The following is a 20570-nucleotide window of genomic DNA, read 5'->3' as shown; positions in this document are numbered from 1 at the left end:
ATTACCTATAGACTTAGCCAGAGAAAAAGTTTGTTAACCAGCAAGATTATGAAACCTTACATTGTTTCAAACTTTATTTCAGCCTGTGATCATCACTGGTGAAGATGCTATCGCAAAGACTTCTGCATAAGAAGTACGGAAGTATTCAGATACAATCCAAGTGGCTACAAAGTAGGCGCAAAAACGTTTTACATCAAAACTTTAAGTGCCACATTAGCAAGCTGCCTGATTATTATTTGCCGCAGTTACAATCTAACTTGGAAATTTGTTCTTGCAGTTTATGTCTTCTTGTAGAAACTAGTTTTAGCAAGTGCTCGCAAAGCCAATTTGAATTTTCCCAGAGTATACGAAATATTTTATCACAAAGAGTACGATCGGTACGAGAAGGGTCCAATCAATATGGGAATCGTAAGTTTCTTTGGTGACTATAGTGACATTATTAAGGCAAATCTTGTAAGGTACAGTTATGTTTATTTCTGAAGAATTTTATGTATACGGAATACGACTACGCTAATACCAGCGTCCAAGACCAGCCAAATTGTATTGCCACATTCATTGATGACGTCACAAAAGATACCCTGTCGCTTCATTGCAATGGAAATTCTTTAGGATTATGTTCAATTATATTACTGAAGTTTCAGGCTACGATAAGATTATCAGAAACTCTGTATTACAACGTCAACAGGTTGTAGTCTGAATCAGAGGTAAGAAAACCACAGTAATATAATACAGATATTTGACTCCAGCAGAATGCCGCCTATGAGCATATATACAACGCCAAGGTAAATTTTACATCCATGTAAAACGCAGCGTCATTTAACCCACAAAAACAACAACCAACAAAGATGAATGTTTCAAAGCTACTGATGCAATATGTTCAGATTTTTGGCAGTAGCAACGACTGACTGTAATATTTTCCCAATATCCACTAAATAAATGGTAAAAACATATCACAGGCTTTTCTTGCCAACTGTTTACTCTTTGAGTTAAAGTGTATATCAAAGTGGGTCACGTACGCGAAATTACTCAAATTAAATTAAATATTACTTGTTCTAAATTGTATTATAAATATGTCTTAACGGAAGTCAGAAAAGTCCTGATTGTTGCATTGAATCATCTACACCATGTCATAAATGTCACAGGGCTGGAATGGGGAGGGGGGAGGTCCAGGGTGTTCGGACCACCAACCCCAGGGCTTAAGGAAAACGTACACATACAAACATACACACAAACGTAATCACTTTTCACTTGAAATTTGACCATCGTTTTATTCGTGCGAACATTTGTTGGGTATTATTTGACTTTTGGTTTGGTGCTGTTTTGAAATTTTTTGCCCCCCCCCCCCCCCCCCCGAGCTGATCCGGCCCCGTTATCCAAATATTTCAGACGAAAATTATTGGTCACTATTCACCTTTACAGTGGTTATCAAGACCAAAACTGGGTCAAGAAATGAGGACACCGGGTCTGTCATAACAAATATCAGGTTAGTTGGATTTATTTCCTTCACAACACTCTCAGTTCTCATCGCGACATCACATCACGAGACATTTTATGCTGTGTGTACGGGATCAGGTCATAAGGTTTACCTCGTCCAAAAACGTCTACGTAATTTAACATTGATTTTGCCGTATGTGCTTCTTGGGGCGTGTATATACTAATATTTCAATAAGATGGGTATATTAGGCTCAATATAAAGTGAATAATCACCATTTAACGGTTTGTGTAATGAAATTCTAGAAAATTACACCTATTATTTTATTAGTTTATATTGAATGTATACATGACCTGCAGACTTGCCCTTTCACAGGAAAGTAAAAACAAACTGATGCACTGAACATAGAAATATACAATAATTTTAAAATCAAAATTGAAATGTGTGTGTATGCGTGATTTGGATTTTTAAAATTCCAGTTATATCGCTACGATGTCCGCATTGTGGCAGTTTATGATGTTGTCAAGCACTGGGGCATCATGCCGCAAACATGTAGCATCATGTCCCACCCGGTCACATTATCCTAACACAAAGCCAACCAGTCCTAACACTAACTTCTTAATGAAGAGCGCCAAGCGAGGCAACTGCGAGTACCATATTTTAAGTCTTTGATATAACTCGGCCTGGGTTGAATCCACGACCTACCGCGTCCGAGGCGGATCCTCTAACCACTTGGGCCACCAGAGCGGTCAAAATATGAAATGACCATTGACGATGAAACAATGATTTAAAAAAATGTCAGATGACCGTTGACAAAGAACTGTACTGGATCATATCTTTGGGTTGAACTTGTCATTAGCCTACATTGACTTTATTATTCTATAGATTCTGGACTGATAGGCCGAGTTCGTAGTGTGCCGATACGGGTAGTCCGATTTCGTTACAGGCCGAATTGGGTAGTCCGATTTCGTTATGGGCCGAATCGGGTAGTCCGATTTCGTTATAGTCCGAGAGCGTTAGTTGATCGACATTGTTTATGGAATAAGTAGGAATGTCAGAAACAAAGCGGAGATCTAACTGTTCGTCAATAAATGGACTCGTCCAAGATTACTTAAGTAACTCATCAAATCCCATTTATGCCACATCCAGCTCCAATCGTTTTTATGTTAAATATTTAAAACGTGATAAGCATAATGTCAACAATTCACCTGTTTCACAATTTAAACAATAAGGAAGAATTTGTCACACGACTAAAATTATTAGACCACAAATTGGTATATAACTGGTGGAGGGGGTAGTCAAGGGTAAATTATATAATTACCGAGTTTCGTATCAGTGCGGGTTCTTATCCGTTGTATAAGGTTTGCTAATGAACCCTGACATCCCTTCAGATTCATTATATGTGCTTTCTAGACTTAGAGAATATAATTTAAGTTTATGGGGTTGGGGTTAGAAATAAATATGTCATGTAATAAAAGATACTATAAAATTATCACAATCGCAATAATTTAATGGATCTACATACACAGATCTTAATTAAATTGATGTAATTCGAATTTTTTTAATGAAATATGTTGCCTTTATGTAACATTTCCCGATTTAAAAAAAATTATATTGATATCTTACTACCCACGGTAACTCTCTCTGAATTGCCTTGTCGACCAACAAATAGATCTCCGCTTTTTCCGCTACCAGTAATGTCTCTCGTCATAGGTCAGATCGGAAATACCATGCACGTCTGAGGGTGTGTTTCGGATATGAAAACCATCCACCTTAAGCAATGCATTGCGTTCCTTAACTCGTTAAGTAGAATTTTAAAAAAATGAAGTCTACTGAAACATCATGGGGTCGTGTTTTATAAATAGTATTGTGGTAACAGGAAGTTTTTCATGGTGATATGTTTCATAAGTCTGTTGTGGTAACCGGAAGATTTTTTATGGGGTTATTTTTTACAAGTAATATTGAGGCAACAGGAGGATTTCTGAACGTTTCTTGCTCGGTGACAAAAAGCAGGATTTCGTAAGAACTAAACAAAGATTTTGTGTGAAAAACTGAAAACAAGAGCAATGGCAGATGAGAGAACAGGTAAGACAAAACTATTCTTTCTCTTAAGTCTTGGAGACGGTGATTGATTTCATTGGCATGAACAATTTTTCATTTCTTTCTTCTATCGAAAACAGACGAGCTCAACACTTCATTTAGACCAACAATATGAGCAATTCGTTCACCGCCCCATTTAATTATTTTCTGACAAGGCCGTTGTCCCACGGTCAGTACACATGGGTTCGTATAGTTGCTTGTAATTTACTTATTATATGTATAGTACTAGTGCATAAATTGCAAGAACTAATACGAGCCCCTGCGTTCCAGTGGGCTAATATCTGAAAGTAATCTATAAAATGGCGGAGAGCAACTTGTTTATAGTCTATCACTTTTGTATTCTTGTCGTTGAAAAAGAAACCCTACTAAAAAAAAATCTCATTCATGTCTTTATGTTTTCTAAAGCATGCATATTTGGGAATCCTATCTGGATACAATCACAGGCGTTCTGGTAATTAATTAATGTTGATACTAAATGGGCTCTTCTACATAAATTGTTTTTAAAAAGACAACTTTGCTTTCATTTCTGTTGGTTCAAAATGTCGAAAACTTAAGCTTATGTTAACTCTAATACGACAGAAAATCTCATTTAAAGATTGCCAAATTTCGATGGCCATAAGGCTTTCCTCGTCTAAGATGATAACTTGACAAATCGAACTCGTTATCTAAGGATAAAGGGAATGAGAGCGATGTTGATGCTTTCACCTTTATGTATGTGTCACTGATCGGATGAAATAGTTTCAACACATACTAAATGTACTCTCCCTGAAGTATAAGAGTTTATTTGCATGTTTAGAGCAGTGGATAAAGCAAGTAATTTTTTTGTGAATGAGATCATGGGGATCATCTCAAATTGTTATCAATCGAATGTTTACGTCTCTGTTTTCTGTCTGTCTGTCTCCCTCGCGCACGTGATAACATACACAGACATATTTTGAACAGGGCGTAGCTCTTTGACTCTTTTAAAAAATGAAAGTACTTATTAAGTAAACCAAACATATATAAAAATAAAAACAAGTATGGCTCACTAGGTTTATATTGAAATAACAGTAAATTTAAAAATACAACCAATGTGCCCTCCCCCTCAGCCAACATAATTAGCCAACAGTTTCTTGTTCTCCTTACACGCAGCCTTTGTAGAAACTGTAAAAGAAAATAAGTTACCATAACAGCGTTCACAATGTTTAAACAAATCATTACCCGGCTGATGTCCGATATTCTTGGTTGCTCAGGAGATTAAACGAAACAACATTAGCTAAAATAGATTATTTTGAACACTTCTTGAAAGTTTGACAACATTTACTGTTCTTTTTGAAGATGGTGGAAAAGTTGTGTATTTCACTTGATTGGCAATGGGACCAAGATACACACATTCTTTTGTAGAATATGACATAATAAATATTTTCTCCAATAATTTGATAAAAAGTTTACCAGCGTATCTTTGTTTGCGTGTGTGTGGGAGGAAACATGAAAAAATGTATTTTCTATCTGGTTGCTATGGAGTTCTAGATTTTTGCTTTGAAAGCTATCAAAATATAACTTTGCCTAAGATACTCCTCGAATGTTTAACTAAATATAGTTACTTCTTCAGATATCACAGTGAACTGTGATCTGACTGATATGGGAACTAAAGCGATGGTAAAACAACAATTTAAGATATTTTATGTCATGCCTCATTCTCTTTGAAGATCCAGCAGCTGAAACACTCCTAATTCTAAGCGTATCCACATATCTTTATCAATTAGACCTCTGAGAAGTTAAGAGATAGAAAATATTTCCTTGTGATTTTTCGTCTCGTCAAACTGTAACGCTCGCCCAATGTCTTTTCAAAACTCCGCTTCTTTAGCGACCTACCATTCAATTTTCTGGTAATGGATGGAGGTGGCCTGTGATTTTCTTTCAAAACCAGGATGTTTCTTTTTTTATCTTGTGTCTCTAGAGAAATTGTTGTTCTACTAAAATTATGGATGGGTAAAATTAGTTCTATTTCTTTAAATAAGACTAATAATATTTTTCAAGCTGTTTGAGTACTAGGAAATTTCTTTTTTCTCCAAAAAATGTCCCAGGCCCACCCCCACCCCACCTGAAAATTAAATGATTGGGCAAAACAATCGGACTGTTATTACATTGAAACTCAAGTAATTTACGACCAATCAGCTTTTGTCTCTACATCATATGCTTTATAAATAGATTACAGAGGTATGCATTTTATTAACGTTGGTTGGAATCATCCGAGACGGATAGCATCATTTTTCTTTTGAAAAGCTATTGCATACTTGTTAGAGGACGCTAGAGTGTGTTCTTTGTTAGATTTCTTTTTAACATACGGCCATTTTCGGGTTGATATTATTTCATAACGTTCACAGAGTATATGTAAAACTGGATATAATTTCTCACGTTGTAGACGAGCAAAAGTAAATTTAGTTTTAAAAGATACATTTTTATCGAAATTTTCAAGACCAACAAGTAGTTCTCCACCCTTTTTATTTTTGTTTTCTGACATTACCGGTTGCAGAGAAAACTGTGCGAGGCACTATTTAGAATGGACTCCTGCTCAGTCGTATTATCGGCCCTTAGCTAATAATTAATACATTTATATCGACTGACCTTAGTATGCATGTGGTAAGTAAAATCCTTCTTCTTTTGACCCATGCCATTAAATCCTTCAGAACATTCGCTTTTTAAGTTTTAATCCCTCTTGGAATAGATCATATGTGTATGCATCACTTAATATCCTGAAATTTTAAATTTCTGACTCATGCGTAAAAGTAGTTACATCTCAAAGTAAGAGTAGCGCGTGGTCTAGCGTGAACTGTATCAATAGCAATATTTTACATCACCAATCCCTCCGGAGGTCTGAGGACTAAAATAACCAACCCGTAGCTTGGCCATGCAGTAAAGCCTGTAAACATGTGGCTTAATAAATAAAATGGTTCGTCATGCCATGTATATGACCCTATGATTTCAGATGAACCCAGCAGAAACTGTATATTTCAATTAATTATACATAGATTGGATCGTTGTAATTACAAAGAGGTAGAAATATAAAATCAACTGCCACTTGAACAAGCAATTTCATTTTTGTTAGTTTTAACTTCTGCACCAAAAATTGATAAAGTGCAAACGAATTGCATTCAGTTTTGAAAAAACCCTTTAAACGTGTAGTTGTGAAGCTGGCGTTGCAGCAGCCAAGGCCTCACATTTCCACGATTGGCAGCAGAGGTTGCAGTCGCGCGTGGTTATGTGTAGTCCTGGCGTGTCTGGCTAACAATTATTAAACACGCTTGAGTGGGTGAATCTGTGGGTTGCTGACTGCAATTGTAGGAATATTCGCACGCACAGTAGAGTGTAATTCTGACGAAAATATATTGACCAAGATTGTCCAAATTTTCCATCACCCATTGGTGTGGGTGGATGGAGCCGTTATTATATCAGTCGTGATAATACAATTTCGATTATGCTCGGTGTAGGCGTATTTGCGGGTTTCTAACTGCAATCATGCGAATATTCACACTGCCACGCAGACTTATCCAGGCAGGAAAAAAAAAATCCAACCACATACAGGTAATAAAATAAGATTGTAAAAATCAAGGTGCGTTGCTTCGTATGGGAAAACAACTCGATACGGGTTGCAGTGTGTCAATGAATACAGCATATCAGCATATCTCGGGGAAAGACAACGAGCTTCCCTTACATTGATATAACAGTAATGTCTTAATAGTGCTGTTAAATATTAAGGAAATTGGGTGGCATCAAGCGGGGATAGTACGATACCTTATTTGGTCCAACTACTCATCTGTATGTTACATTTCCTTTTCAACTGCTTGATGGAGTTTCATAAATATTGCCCATGTGGAAACTAGTTGCAAGAAGAGTGTGTTATCCTTTGCACCCAACACTTTTGTCACGGGGAGGGTAGAGTCAATGTAAAATGTACATAATTTGATTGTGATTACTATGACATTTATTTGTGATCGAACGTAAGTTACATGTATGCAGCCGTAGCAGGTAGACATATCATATAAATGACGTATTTAGCAATACGACTTTGTCACTGTGGGGGTTGGGGGTTGGGTTGATGAGTAAGTGTTTGTAAAGGGGCTTTAGAAGATACAGTGAAATTTAAATGTGCAGATTTGTGATGATGTCCTATTTCAGTTGCTGTTGTTTTGAATTGTCTACACTTACATGTGATTTTCAGGCAGGGGACAGCAATACCACTTTTGATTTACTGGCCCATCAAGAATGATATGAAGAAAATGGTCACAAAATTCATTTGTAATTTTGTGTCTATCACAAAATAGGGATGCTACTCAACTTCACTTTTTCAAGAACTATTTTCAGATGCCTGGGTTAAATAAGGTATCTCCTGCAGGGTTTCCTTAGGCGTACAAATGATACATGTATGTTTATAGCACTTTACCAAAAATGGGGAGTTCCAAAATAGATTTTCATAGATTTCTAAACTTTCAGGACTTCCCATAATGGAAATAAACATAACATGCAAATTTACTGTACCATTTCCTTTTTTGTTTTGTGTTACCCTCCTGCTGAATTTTTTTAAAATAAATATAATGTTTCTCATAGATATGTCCAGTAATAAAGTCAACCCTTTTATTTGACAAGAGCTTGATGGGTTAGGTCTCTTGGATTTATCATCAATGAAAAAAGCGTTCCACTTTTGTGCAGGTTTGCTATCTGGGCAGGAGCCATCTGGAAAACCACTCGATAGTCACCCTATGGTCGGTTATGGGTCAGATCTTGGTGGTGCTGGTTATCCCCAGAGAGGACAATATCCATACCAGCAAGCAGGCCAGTACCCAGCTCCACAGGGTGGATATAATCCACCTCAATATACTGGACAGTATCCACAGCATGGCTACGTTTCGCAGCAAGGACAGACTTTTGTGGTAAGCCTAGTGTGATCTTCAGTCAATCCTCATCATTTCCAAAGTTTTGAAATTAGCACCTTATGAAGTCCAAATAAATAGCCGGGTTCTGTTCTCATAAGCAAAAAATTGAAGACATCGGTGTGAAATTAAGCTATAATCCCATAATTTGTCACTGACAATACTTCAAATCTTATAGTCATACATGGGTGGTATAATTCATCCATAATGAAACACTCAGTGTGGCTGCTAATGCAAGCAGTGTTCCCATTCCAGGGCATGAAATATCACATTTTTCACTACACTACAGGACCATACTAGCATTTTTAACTCACCGTGTCACGTGTTTGATTTAAGTTTGATTATATGTTTATATCATTAACATCTCGGCCGAGTTCAATTATGAGTGAGATCTATGCATACTAATGAGATGATATTTCATCTGATTAGCGGGTGTTACAGCAGGTCTGGAGGTATTATTTCTGTTCCGACTTTGATTAAACTTGGAATATGGGATTATATGATAAAGATTTCACACGAGTCTGATAATGAGGAAGAACCACTCATTTTAATGAGGTGATCATGCATTGACTGACGTAACTTAGTATCACTCTGAAAACCATTATATTGAATTAATTTTGAGTTAACTTAGTAAATAGACTTGTAATATCAAGATGCCCTAATCTTTTTGTCACGAGTCAGATCTGCACATATTAATACGATTCAGCAGAGTAATAAATAGTTTTCACATCATGAGGAACTGAAATAATTTTATTTTCTAAAATACCTGTTCTCTCACATTCTCCAAATTAAAACAGAGCAAGTGTTACGTAACACATGATATTGACTACTGAGAATCAAAGGTTTACGTTTACAGAGTTATTCATCATGCAAAATTTATCAATACAAAAAGTGTAAAATTTTGTAGAACAGTTTCAAAACTTAGCAAAACAGTAGATCATGGCGATCAAAATGAATAATTTGTAATTCATAAGTAAGGACAAAGTATTTGATAGAGAAAATTTACGATTTGCAAGCTAGTATAAACTATATGCAGGGTGGTAATTAAGGATCAGAATTGTTTTACACAGTTATAAATATATTGTTTGTCAGTGATTGCGTTTCGTTTCTCTAATGTAACAGAAAAAAGGAAAAGCAACAAGTTTTGTAAGATCAACAAATAATGTTGTTTTTGAATACAAAGTGAAAATTCAAAAGACACTTACAGTACTGGAAATTGAATTCCAAATAATCCTGAATGTTCTATCGCATGACCAACAATAAAGAATCTTCCGAACGAATTCCAAAAGACCTGAATGTCTTGATTTCTTACCACGAAGACATATTCTGAATGCCTTTGAGTTCTCAGTAACCCAAAGTAGTGTCTTAGGCCGAAAAGTCGATGATTCTTTTGCTTGCAAGAAAATGCGAATTGGCCTTTGTCCCATATGATAAGGTAAATAGATTTATAATATGTTTAATGTAACAGTTTATTTTATATGTACTCAGCATATTTCTCTGGAATGCAAGTTGATGTTTTTTAGTACATTTTAATAGGTTATCAACCTGCATATTTTATTAGCATACCGTTCTGTCCATACAGACTATTGTATATATGATAACATTGCTAATGTGACATAGATCTGACTATGCAAATCTTAAAATAAATTTGCAGACATTAAATCAGCTAAACAATTCTATTTCATAAAATAGACAGCAAAAATACTACTATTTTATATTTTACATACTTGTACATCTGAAGATTGTTCCCTTCAAGTAGACAGCTTCCTGACTATGCTCATTGCATTATGATAAGACGAGAAATTACTCTATAAGTACTCTGGATGTAGGTGAAATATACAGCAAGAAAACTCGTTGTAATTGGGTTTCTCAGTGCGGGAACGTTTTGCGGGCAATAATGAATAAACTGAACACATCTTTTTTAAATAACCTTGGCCAAAAACAAAACACCCTTGGGCAACGCTGTACGCAGCAGCCAGACTCGATGTAATGTTTGTTTATGTACAGTACATTAAACATTCTACTTCACACAATTCCAGTTCACACTTGGAATGAATAATTATGAAGTTATTCGGTGAATTGCACGCTTGCACCGTGGACCTCGGGGTCAATGTATTATATTTACCTCATGACTATATCAGTGTTTGGTATGCTATATGCATATTATCCTTCCTATACTCTGTAATGTTTGATAAGGGCACGCACTTTGATAAGTACCTCAGCCTTATTGCAAAATTAAGTCCTTATAATTTATAGTTCATGCTTTACTAATATTGTTGAAATGGTTTGCTTAATGTTTATTTCTTGTGGACTGATATAGGAGACTCATGAAACTTGATAATTCGACATATTTCTATTAGTACTGCATCTTTAGAAGCAAAGGTCACACTGACCTACATTTTATGCCGTTGCTCATGACTACATAGATGTTTCCATGTTACACACATTCTAGCCTACACAGAAGGCCTTTCTAACCATTCTGATGGAAGTAGGGAATATATTTAGTAAATGTTAAATATTCCACACGAAAGACTTTACATTGTATCTTGTGACAGGTTACTAGCAACATGTAAACAGTTTATTGTTGTAGATGTGAATAAGTAGGACTCCTGCACTTCATTGCAGGCCTTAGATGTAGTGGTTCATCAATGACAACATTGATGCATAAACTACGCTTTTCCGAGTGGTCATTATGGCTGCCACTCCAAGTTTACTCGAATACGTCTTCCCAGTAAAATCTGACATTCAAAATTACTTTTTAGGCAGAGCTCATGAATATGAACTCATAATAATATCTCTCTCTGATGTTATAGAAAAAAAATGTTATTTTTAAATGTTTCAACATCTATTATACTCTGACACAGGGGTCAACATTTCCTAGGTCAAGACTTTATTTTCTGCATAATAACTAATGCTTACAGTGGCTGCTGGATACTACAAGAGGTCAATAGAGGCGACCTGTGTAATTCTTGATAACATTTTGATTTTATCTGAAGAACAAATCATTTCACATTCATGATTTTATACTTCTCTAGGTTGCTGCACCTCAACACCAGACCATGAACACTCAGCAGGCCCCACAAGACTACATGAACCGTGCTATCTTTGCGACAATCTGCTGCTTTTGGCCAACAGGGATATTTGCCATTATTAAGGCCCGCGATGTATGTAAAACTGTCATAATAATGTGGTGTACATTTTATACGCATCCTCTAGTGCCTTATTCATCATACGTCTTGCGTGTCAAATTTTTTATTTTGAACGTCAGTTAAAATATATAGACAATAAATCTAAAATTACGATCTTTTTATCAGCTCTATTGACATCGGAAGTGATAAGAGAAAAAAGTTCACAGATGATCTATTTTGTAAGTATTTCTTTGGTGGTCATGTTATAAAAATTACTTTTAAACAATGACTCCCTACTAGACATTGGTTTAAATAAAACTAGTTTAAGATATTCTGTTTCATAGCCAGTTTTAACCAGTTTTATAAAGAATCATTATACAACCATTTACTTTGAAGACCGTTATATTGTATATTTTCCCATTGTTTAATCTTCATTTTCTTGAAGGGTTGACAAGCACTGTTTCTCTACATTCTTCATCTCTCTGTTAATGCACATGTAAACTGCGAGGCTGATGAATAATTAAAAAAGCTCTGATTATGTTAACTCAGAGAATTCAAATTCCAATCTGAGATTATTTTAGTGTTATAAAGAGTGATCGCCATTAGTCTTTCAGACTTGTTCTTCCAGAGATAGGTTGGTTGTATGACGCCACATTTTCTGTGTATCCAAAGGTAACCATATTTTTAGTTCACCTGGCCAGAATATTCAGGAGGCTTCATTTATGATCAGATTTAAATAATGTTTTGGTATTTCTGCTTATGCTATCAAGATCTCTGATGAATTCAATAACAAGCAATATCCTTGTATGTTAATATTGTGACCTTGCACCTGATAGCTGAGCTGTGTACACTCTGGTGGCCTTAATTCTGATTAGATTTGGTCTGTTTTGGCGTGTAAACTTATGTCATCACGACTTCAAACGATTTGTTATAAGAGGCTGTCACGCATGTTGATGAGATGGATCTTGCATCTGATTTGCTCAGCTTTTTAATAATCTAGAAGGTATATTTCTAATCATATTTTAAATATATTTGATAATTGTAAACTTTTATCTGTAAGATTCCGGATGAGTTTGATTATGATCAATCCATGCATATTTCACTGCATCCCTGTGTCTGGGTCAACAAAATGGAATCTTGGTATATTACGTATAATCACAAGTCAGTTAGCCGAGGAAAATATTGCATGTTTATTCTCTTGGCTACATATATTCGGGGATTGGCTGCAAAACTACGTTGTATACAGACTGCATGCTTCAGTGATGCAGTTATCAACTTAAAATTATGATTAATAACACAGTGATTACATTTTTAATAGTTGATATTTTTCGAAAACCGTCAATTGGTACATGCATGGACAAGAAAATTAGCCATTTAATCGAGAATAGATAGTACAGATACATATGTATTCAACAATTGATTTCATTGTGTGTAATTCCATCGAAAATGTGCATAAAGACGCGCGATGTCTTGATGTTTTGCTGGCAATTCTATTTAAATCCAAATATTTTATTTTTGGTAATACACTCACACTAACTTAGGAAACATTGTATTTTCTACAACATTAATCTATGCTGATATGTCGAAAGGGACTGAATTTTGACTAACAATAAAATGCCCCCAAAAGAACATTGAGGGATGCTAATAAGAATCTTGAATTTTGGCTTGAAAAATACTACAACCGAAATTTGTTCATGGGTATTCTCATGGTACATGTAGTTGAGATGAACTTAATAACTGGTGTGAAAGGGCTAAACACAGTTTGGGAGCAAACCATTATATCTCATGGGCGAAGAGCAGTCTAAAAATCGCTTTGAGTCAAATTCTAAAAGACAGGAAAGAATAAATGAAATAAGTCCTATATTAGTTGTTTCATAAGTTGACAACTACAACTTTGCACTACTGTGAAGCGAAATCAGGGCGTACAGTAGCATGTTTGATTACGATAGTAATCGCTTGCACTCCTACATCTGAAATGGTTCTGTTCTAGTCAGTGTTCAGCTATAAAACATTATCTTTACAACAACAACTAGCACATGTATATCAGGATCATTGAAAGCTGATGCTTTCAGTTTCGATTACATTTTAAGAAAATAAAACAATATTGATTAGGATTTAAGTATATGCATTTGGCCACAGGATGACTTCAAGATTTACATGAACGAAATAATGTGTATATCTTCATATTTCTGGAGTCAACTTTCAGAGGTAATATGAAGGGGGGGGGGGCCAAATATGTTTGACAATAACCAAAACTGCTGAAAACAAATGTTAATCAACAGTCAGTGAACTTTCTGGATATCCGCAGCATATAGATTGGTGATACAGTGTATTGGTTTCCAAAGAAAAGAAATGATGTATTGTTGTCTTCTGGTTGATTTATCACTTGATCATTGACTGACAACACAAAGGCGGTTTTAATTTAATGACTGTTAATAAATCAGCAGAAAATATTTGCAGCAATCATTCCCCCTGAGCCAAGGCATTGTTTGATGCATGCGTGTGTATCTCTGTTGATTGAAAGATATTAGCGATCTGTTGTCTACCTGCATTGAACAACAATTTACGTTGAAGACAGAAACAAATAAGATGCATTAGTGTTCTTGTTGATGGTTGAAGACAAATTAGATTTACAATTATCAGTGAAATAAATCGGACACAATAAGTCGGCAATAATAGTCCGTAGTAACTTGAAAATCATTCTGGAAGAATGAGTGAATAGCTTGTAAAGGTGTGGGAGCCTCGCCATGGCCATTTGTTATATCGGAATTCGTATTCTACTGAAGGATGTTATATCTGGATTTCACTGTAATATTATGACGTTGCATCAGATTATGTGAGCTTGTTCGTATTCTAGAAGCAATTTATTTGATCAGATTTCAGTCTGATTTGGTCAATTAGCTTACACCATTAAGATTTCGGATAAATTTGGCTGTGAGCACCATTAGCGCAGTTTGATGAAGTGACCTCGCATCCGTTTGGCTGAGATTGTGAACACTCCAGAAGTGAAATTACTGATCAGATTAGAATCTGACTAATTGGCTTAGCGCGTGTACACTTTAGAAACAATATTTCTGATCATATTTGGATTGTATTTAGTATGCATGATCATCATGACACTGGGTGAGGTCAGTTTTGAGCAACATCCATGTATATTAAAGAGGTGATCTTGCATCTGATTTTTTGAGCTTATCAACACATTAGGGGTCATACTACTAATCACATTTTGAAGCGATTTGGTATGCAAACCTATATCTATAAAATATTAAACTAGTTCGATTATAGTGACATCAACGCATATCAATGAAGTTCAAATATGAGCAAGATCCATGATTATTAACGAGCCTCCAGATGGTAGTAATCGAATCAAATACGTTCTGGTCGCTAGTCGAGTACTTAAACCCATGAGCTATCACAAGTCTCATTCATTTTTCAAGTTATGAATCCACTGGTGGGGATCCAGTAGAGTGAAGGACAGACCCATGGATTCATGATGACTACACAGATTAGTTCCTCTTGGAATGCCAAATCAGTGTATATATTTTAAAGGTGGTAATATGAACAGTTCTTAAGTTAGGAATCAGGTCCTAGCCTCAGTGGTAGGGAGCATGAATGTTGTTTGAAGAACTTATTCATCAATGCAGAGAACTTGATACTATACAACCAAACTTGCATAAATGATTGCCGTTATAAAGCGTTAACCTGGTCTCAATAGCCATTCTAACTTTACCCCGGTTAGGTTTCCTATACATACGTTATGTATATAAGTGTCTCCTACTTTCTGTGATCAGTTACCATGAGTTGTTTTAACAAAAAGATGGTTGCTTTGCTTGATGAGGTAGCCAATGTTTAGATCAAGGCATATGACGTGATAACAATTTTAGTTTATTTTTTCAGCTAGAAATATCAGGAACATAATAGCTGATGACATCAATTTTAAGCAGTGCTCTGAAGAAAAACGTTCATTTTTGATGACAGATACAAGTTACAGCTTTTTCAGTTAGGTCAGGCGTCATTCTTCATTTAAAAAATGCTTGGTAAATATAGGCAAGATTTAAGTGTATGTATTACGATGAATAGACACTTAACGTTTCATTTTATTTCCTTGTCATCACAGGCCTCTCGTATAAGCTGAATGTCTTTTGATGTTTGGAATGAAGCATCTGGTTAATCAAAATAATGATTGGAGTAAATATATCACAATTTAGTTGACCGCTCCGGTGGCCTAAGTGATTAGAACGTCCTCCTCACGGGTTCGAACCCAGGCCGAGTCATACCAAAGACTTATAAATTGGTACTAGCAGCTGCCTTGCTTGGCGCTTAGCATTAACAGCTTAGTGTTTGGACTGGTCGTCGCGGTGCCAGGATAATGTGACTTTGTGGCATGATTCCCCAGTGCCAGACAGCACTATAAACTGTCACACTGCAGATATTGTAGAAATATGACTGACTTTTTTTTAAAAAGACGTCAAAAATCCAAATCACACACGCACAATTTTCTTGCATAGAGCATTAAACAAAATCTTTTAATGAAAAATAATAATAATAATAATAATTAGTAGTAGTAGTAGTAGTAGTAGTAGTATCGCGTGCAGTGCGTGCTCAGCCATTTAACAGCTTCGTCATCAGCAAGGTGCAGAGCCTACAGTCCACCGGGGAACTTTGTCATTGGACAGTTGTTCACATTGTGTGACAAGGTCTGAAGAGCTCCACAGCAACAGGAAGACAGGAAGAGTTAGTGGCCTAGTCCCATCGGACAAGGTTGACTGCACAACACCCCTGTCCTTTCCGAAAGCGGTTCAGCGTGGTCCACATATGACGTGGAAGGTTGAAGCCAGGAGGGCAGAAAGATTGCTCAGCTACGAGGTTGTAGTTTACAACATCTGTTGAAGACCACTTGACATTCCATGCCAAAATAGCTGTCATATTCTCCGGTAACGAACCTAACCAGATGTTGCGTCACAAAGTCAAGCGGACTGTTGGATGTGAGGGGATGTCAATGAACAGTGGAAGTTTCTCACTGGAATAGACCTTAGCCAACACTTTTGTGGTTGCTTCCTGGCAACGCAGATGTGGAAGATGAATGTTGCTGAGTACCGGCAGCCATGGTATAGGTGTAGGACGTAGTGTTCCAGAGCGTATGCGCATTGTTGTGTTGAGCTGGACATCAAATAACTTAGTGTGGGATGATCGACCCCAGACAGGAGCGCAATACTCGGCTGTCGAATATCAGAGGGTCAGTGCTGAGTTCTTGAGTGTCTGAGCACTAGCGCCCCACGTTGAGCCAGTCAGTTTGCTGAGTAGGTTGTTTCGAGTGCTACGTGTTGCTGCAGTTTTCTTCAGATGGTTGTAGAATGTCAGTGATCTGTCCAGAGTCACACCAAGGTATGTTGGTGTCGGGTCGTGTTTTATTTGCTGACAATTGAGGAGGATGAAAAGCTCATAGTTCATGTTTGCATTGTTAAGGTGGAAGACGCTGGAGACTGTCTTTGTTGCGTCTGGCTGTAGGCGCCATTTCTTGAAGATGTCCGTAATATCCTCCAGACCCTTGTTCAGTACCCTTTGAAGCTCTGTAAATGAGCGACTTTGGGTCCTGAGAGCAATGTCATCTGCATACATGACTTGCTCGAATATGCTACAGGTAAGTCGTTAATATAGACAATGAAACAAAATAGACAAAAGAACAGACCCTTGTGGGAATCTATTAGTCTGACACCCCCATGAGCTGCAGTTCTCTCTGATGTGCACTCTGAAGCGTCTGTCACGAAGGAACAGTTCAATAGTCTCAACTATCCAGCGTGGCAATACTCTAGAAATTTTCAACAGCAGCCCTGCATGCCAGACCGTGTAATATGTCTCTGTTAGATCCTAAAAAGACAACTCCGTTTTAAGGTTCCTCTGAAACCCGTTTTCAACAAACATATTCAGGGCAAGGACTTGATCGCAAGTGCTACGGCCATGCCCGAAGCCTGTCTGGTGAACAGTTATGATATTGTCCAAGAAAGGACCAATTCTTTGGAGAATCAGGCGCTCCAGTATCTTATAAAAGACTGAAAGCAAAGAGATCAGCCGATAACGCGCCGCATTGTGAGGATCTATGCCAGGTTTTGGGATCGCAATAATCTTTGCCTGGCGCCACAAAGTCGGCATGCACTTTTCCCTAACAAGCAGGGTGTAAAACGCGGCAAACCATTCCTTTGCCTTCGGGCCAAGATGCTTCAGGAACTTAGGATGTTGTCATATCCTGCTGCTTTGCCTGATTTGATGCTGCATAGTACCGTTTCAAGTTCTATGGTTGTAAATGCCTCTGGAGTATTTTGATCTAGTTCATCTGACTTTCGACGTCAGTATTGTCGCCACTCATCTCGTACTTGACGTCGGTGCTGTTTCTCTAGAAGTACTTTTGCCACTAGAAATAAGTGCCTAGCTACAGCATTTGGCTTGACAACAGGGTGAGCTTGAACTGGTGGTTGCTGAGCGGTGCCAAGTCTTAATAATTATGTTACATGTATTTTGGAACATGACATGTGTTCATAAACCAGGTTTGAAAGATGAATTTGCATAGTGTGGTCACTAGAATACAAATGCCAGTTTAACCTTTTCCCACTGGTGACTTTCAACAGGTGTATGTGTGTGTGTGTGTGTGTATATATATATATATATATATATATATATATATATATATATATATATATATATATATATATATATATTCATTTTTTTTCCTCGCTACAGTTTCATTACTCTACAATCAATCCATATATTTGTGAATTTCCATTCACAGGCTGACATATGTCAGTTACCAATGGGAGTGATTTCAGATTCACCTGTAGTTAGCTATCAAGCATATGATTGGCTATTCAATTTCCTACATCATCTTGTTAAGAATTATGTAAATGGATGTATTGCTAGCCGATGTGCCCAGGGATGATAAATGTTGAGGAGTGGAGTGCATCAGCCCAGTGCATCAAAAGATGCATTTTCAAAATATTCTCGTACACATGTAATGTTGTGTTTTATCTTCTAGGCCAAATAGGCTCTTGCCCGGGGAGATATCGCCAGTGCTCGAGAAAGTTCCGAATCTGCTCGGAAGTTGACCCTTATCAGCATCATTGCAGGAGTTCTTTCCATTGTCGTTGTCTGCATCATTGTGGGTGTCTATGTCGGGATTGCTGTCAACGGTGTCCAAAGAAGGAATCAGTTTATCAAATAAACAATTTTTTACAAATAGTTCAGTTAAGTATAGATGCACAAGTTACTGTGAAAGGACCAACATTCAATTACAGTTATTCGTTTCTTGAGAGGCCCTTGTGAAAGAGGCCGGTTCTTTTATAAGGCCACCTTGCCTAACACCAAAACAGGATATGTCAATCACTATGTCCTCCTCATGAGATGGCACACATTGTATAAGGCTATATTTTATGTCCTTAAACGGAGGTTCAGCTGTAATATTTAAATAAGCTCATATATTCAGACGTTTGTTCAAATGTTTTACACTTTACCTTTGATATTGTAATTTTAAGATTTTGTGCTTTTTTATAAAATGTTTTTTGACTGAATTAAATCCTATCATACCTAAAACTGATGTTGGTCATGAAGATCAAGAGCATAATGGAAGAAGGTAAACCTTATTATCTATGGATTACTTTTATCTCGGTGGGATAGATTGAGGGAATACATAGTTCTTTCATGCTAACAGTAATATTACAGAAGAAATATATTTTTCTGTTACGTTAGTATTCAGCAGTTATAGCTGATGTTTGTCAATTGTATGTAAGACATTTGTGTGTATGGGATTTCATTTTCCCCAATTGTCCAATAGACAAACAGAAATAAATGTTACTTTTCCTGCAAAGAAATCCACTTGTCTAGCAAAAATGGTCTCTATTTATAAAGACTTTTATTACATGTACAATACAATTATCCCTATATACGAATTGAAATTTTGAGAGTGTCGTTACACGAAACATGTTATGTTAATATTTTCATAAGCGTAGAACTGGCTGAAATCGACGCATTCTCTTTCACTCGTGTGAATTAGCCCTTTTACAATTTTGTTGTCACACTTGTTGAAAACTGAATGAGTTTCAAGCAGATTTAATATCACATAATTTTCAGATTTCTTATTTATATCAGTTCCTATACGGGGATTTTCAATTTTAGCAATAGTTCAACAGAATGAAACAGAATGGTAGAATTAAAATTTCACCAAACATTGACCAAGACAAAAAACATTCGCATTCATTTTTATTCATGGACTACATTAGTATAGTGGCTCACTTGAGCGTCAATTGGGTCTTCCGTTGTTAAATAGGTTTTAACAAATTATTGAGCCAAAGGTGAGTTAAACTTTAGAAAGCCATTCGGTAGTATTAATTGGGGAAATAGCATCTTGTAAAAATTGGTTTGTTATAGGCCTATAACATGAAATCTAATTATAAAACTCCACCTACTATTTACCGTCCAGTTAGGAATGACAAACATTCAGCCATTTTATGGTCAAACTGAGTACGATGGAAAAGAAGGGGTATAAACATAGAAATGTGATCCTTTTTAAATAAAAAAAATAACTTCATTGGTCCCTACCGCCATTTGATCCACATTATAAATAAAATTAATCATCTAGCCCTCTCAACAATAGCAGTATGGAAAAAGAAGAGTATGACCTCACTTGTATGGTTTTTCAATCTAACGAGAGATGCTCAAACATGATCATTTTCCTCGTGAGATTTTAGGATCGCCTTGATCTCAGGTTGGGGAAAGAATATTATTTGTGCTGAGAAGAAGAAAAAAAAAAAACAACAACAGATTTTATATAAAATCTACGACTCATTTTGATTTTATATAAAAATGACTACTCTGCCCGCCGATCATGATGAAGCGTATATGCTTATGTTAGACTACAATGATATTAAGCTAGTAGCCGACTTTTGTATACTGCCATATTATTTCTGCTGAATTGAAAAAATGATATAGTATAAAAAAAAGGATCTGAAAGCT

General features: G+C 36.4%; 1 pseudogene across 1 annotated transcript; it reads left to right on the top strand.

Annotated features, from left to right (window-relative positions):
• Positions 1-3241: 3241 nt before the first annotated feature.
• Positions 3242-18925, top strand: LOC149785573 (uncharacterized; annotated as a pseudogene). The gene is made up of 4 exons (XR_016425412.1): positions 3242-3517; positions 8222-8442; positions 11478-11606; positions 18598-18925. The product of XR_016425412.1 is annotated as an uncharacterized LOC149785573 (transcript).
• The last annotated feature ends 1645 nt before the right edge of the window (positions 18926-20570 follow it).

This window comes from Sinohyriopsis cumingii, chromosome 13, assembly GCF_028554795.1.
Source record: "Sinohyriopsis cumingii isolate HCF-2022 chromosome 13, ASM2855479v2, whole genome shotgun sequence".
NCBI lineage: Eukaryota > Metazoa > Mollusca > Bivalvia > Unionida > Unionidae > Sinohyriopsis > Sinohyriopsis cumingii.
The sequence above is the reverse complement of the archived record's forward strand: the minus strand, read 5'-3'. Positions and strand labels throughout refer to the sequence as shown.